This window comes from Arachis duranensis, chromosome 5, assembly GCF_000817695.3.
Source record: "Arachis duranensis cultivar V14167 chromosome 5, aradu.V14167.gnm2.J7QH, whole genome shotgun sequence".
NCBI classification, from domain to species: Eukaryota; Viridiplantae; Streptophyta; class Magnoliopsida; order Fabales; family Fabaceae; genus Arachis; species Arachis duranensis.
The window spans coordinates 47,664,577-47,667,575 of NC_029776.3; the positions used below are offsets into that span (position 1 = coordinate 47,664,577).

Below are 2,999 nucleotides of genomic sequence, written 5' to 3' on the forward strand. Positions count from 1 at the left end.
TGAGCCAATATGGCATTCAGAGCATCAATTTCAAGAACTCCCTTCCTCTGAGGCGTCCCATTATTCACGGAATTCCTCTCAGAAGTGTACATGAATTGGTTATTTGCAACCATGTCAATAAGTTCCTGAGCTTCTATAGGTGTTTTCTTTAGGTGAATGGATCCACCTGCAGAGTAGTCCAATGACATCTAGGAAATCTCAGATAGACCGTAATAGAATATATCTAATATGGTCCACTCTGAAAACATGTCAGAAGGACACTTTTTGGTCATCTGCTTGTATCTTTCCCAAGCTTCATAGAGGGATTCACCATCTTTTTGCTTGAAGGTCTGAACATCCACTCTAAGCTTGTTCAACTTTTGAGGAGGAAAGAATTTATCCAAGAAGGCCGTGACCAGCTTATCCCAGGAGTCCAGGCTATCTTTAGGTTGTGAGTTCAACCATGTTCTAGCTCTGTCTCTTACAGCAAAAGGGAAAAGCATGAGCCTGTAGACTTCAGGATCTACTCCATTCGTCTTAACAGTCTCATAAATCTGCAAGAACTCAATTAAAAACTGGTAAGGATCTTCAGATGGAAGTCCATAAAACTTGCAGTTCTGTTGCATTAGAGCAACTAATTGAGGTTTCAGCTCAAAATTGTTTGCACCAATGGCAGGAGTTGAGATGCTTCTTCCGTCAAATTTGGACGTGGGTTTAGTAAAATCACCAAGCATCCTCCTTGCATTATTGTTGTTGGGTTCGGCTGCCATCTCCTTCTCTTGTTCAAAAATTTCAGAAAGGTTGTCTTTGGATTGTTGTAATTTAGCTTCTCTTAGTTTCCTCTTCAGAGTCCTTTCAGGTTCTGGATCAGCTTCAATAAGAGTGCCTTTTTCCTTGTTCCTGCTCATATGAAAGAGAAGAAAACAAGAAAAGAAGAGAAATCCTCTATGTCACAGTAAAGAGGATCCTTATTATTAGTAGAAGAAGAAAGGAATAAAAGTGAAGAAGAATCCAAACACAAGGGTGAGGATAGAGGCAGTGATTGGAGATGAAGAGAGGTGAAGAGAAGTGTTAGTAAATGAATAAATAAATAGAAGAAGATGAGAGAGAGAATTCGAAAATTAATTTTGAAAAGGAGTTAATGATTTTTGAAAATTAAAGGTGAGAGAATTAAAATTAAAATTTAAAACAATTAGTTAATTAAAAAGAATTTTTGAAAAAGAGGGAGGTATTCTCGAAAATTAGAGAGGGGAGAGTAGTTAGGTGGTTTTGAAAAAGATAAGAAACAAACAAAAGGTCAAATAATTAGTTGGAAAAGATATTAAAATCAAATTTGAAAAGATAAGAAGATAAGAAGTTAGATAAGATATTTTAAATCAAATTTTTGAAAAAGATAAAATTTTGAAAAAGATATGATAAAAAGATATGGTTGAAAAAAAGATTTAATTTTTAAAATTAAAATTAATTACTTAACTAACAAGAAACTAAAAGATAAGATGCTAGAATTTAAAGATTGAACCTTTCTTAACAAGAAAGTAACAAACTTCAAATTTTTGAATCAATCACATTACTTGTTAGTTAAGTTTCAAAAATTTTGAAATAAATTTAAGAAAATATTTTGAAAATAGTTTTTGAAATTTTCGAAAATCATAAAAGAAAAATGAAAAAGAATTGAATTTTGAAAAAGTCTTAAAAAGATAAGATTTTTAAAATTTGAAAATTTGACTTGACTTACAAGAAACAACTAATTTTAAAAATTTTTGACTAAGTCAACCCAAATTTTCGAAATTTTGAGAGAAAAAAGGAAAAGATATTTTTTTTATTTTCGAATTTTTTTATGATGAGTGAGAAAAACATAAAAAATGACTCACAACATGAAAATTATGAATCAAAACACATTATGCATGCAAGAACACTATAAATGTCAAGATGAACACCAAGAACACTTTGAAGATCATGATGAACATCAAGAACATATTTTTGAAAAATTTTTTATGCAAAGAAAACATGCAAGACACCAAACTTAGAAATCATTAATGCTTAGACTCTATGAATGCAAGAATGCACATGAAAAACAATAAAAGACACAAAACAAGAAAACATCAAGATCAAACAAGAAGACTTACCAAGAACAACTTGAAGATCATGAAGAACACTATGAATGCATGAATTTTCGAAAAATGCAAGAAATTTTTAAGACATGCAATTGACACAAAACTTAAAAATTGACACTAGACTCAAACGAGAATCACAAAATATTTTTGATTTTATGATTTTATTATTTTTTTGTATTTTTATTATTTTTTTCGAAAATTATTCTTTTGAAAAACGAAAATAAAGAAAAAAAATTTTTTGAAAAATTTTTGAAGGCTTTTTGAAAAGAAAATTACCTAATATGAGCAACAAGATGAACCGTCAGTTGTCCATACTCGAACAATCCCCGACAACGGTGCCAAAAACTTGGTGGACGAAATTGTGATTCATACTTAAATTATTGTTCAAAATTGATTGTCCCAGTAATGGCTCCAAATGCTTGGTGCTCAATACCATGGTCTTAACATAACTTCACAACTTTGCTCAACTAACCAGCAAGTGTACTGGGTCGTCCAAGTAATAAACCTTACGTGAGTAAGGGTCGATCCCACAGAGATTGTTGGTATGAAGCAAGCTATGGTCATCTTGTAAATCCCAGTCAGGCGGATTCAACTATATTAAGAGATTATTGGATTTTCGAATAATAATAATAAATTAAACAAAAAATAAAGATAAAGTTACTCATGTAGTTCAATGGTGGGAATTTCAGATAGGTGTATAGAGGTGCTGTGTTCCTTCTGAATCTCTGTATTCTTACTGATTTTATCCAATTTTTATCACTCATTTCTATGGCAAGCTGTATGTAGGGTATCACCGTTGTCAATGGCTACATCCCATCCTCTCATTAAAAATGGTCCAAATGCTCTGTCACAGCACGGCTAATCATCTGTCGGTTCTCGATCATGTTGGAATAGAATCCCTTGATT

General features: G+C 32.0%; 1 non-coding gene across 1 annotated transcript; it reads left to right on the forward strand.

Moving 5' to 3' along the window:
- Positions 1–246: 246 nt before the first annotated feature.
- Positions 247–350, forward strand: LOC127748209 (small nucleolar RNA R71). The gene has a single exon (XR_008010151.1). It is a non-coding gene; the product is annotated as a small nucleolar RNA R71 (small nucleolar RNA).
- The last annotated feature ends 2,649 nt before the right edge of the window (positions 351–2,999 follow it).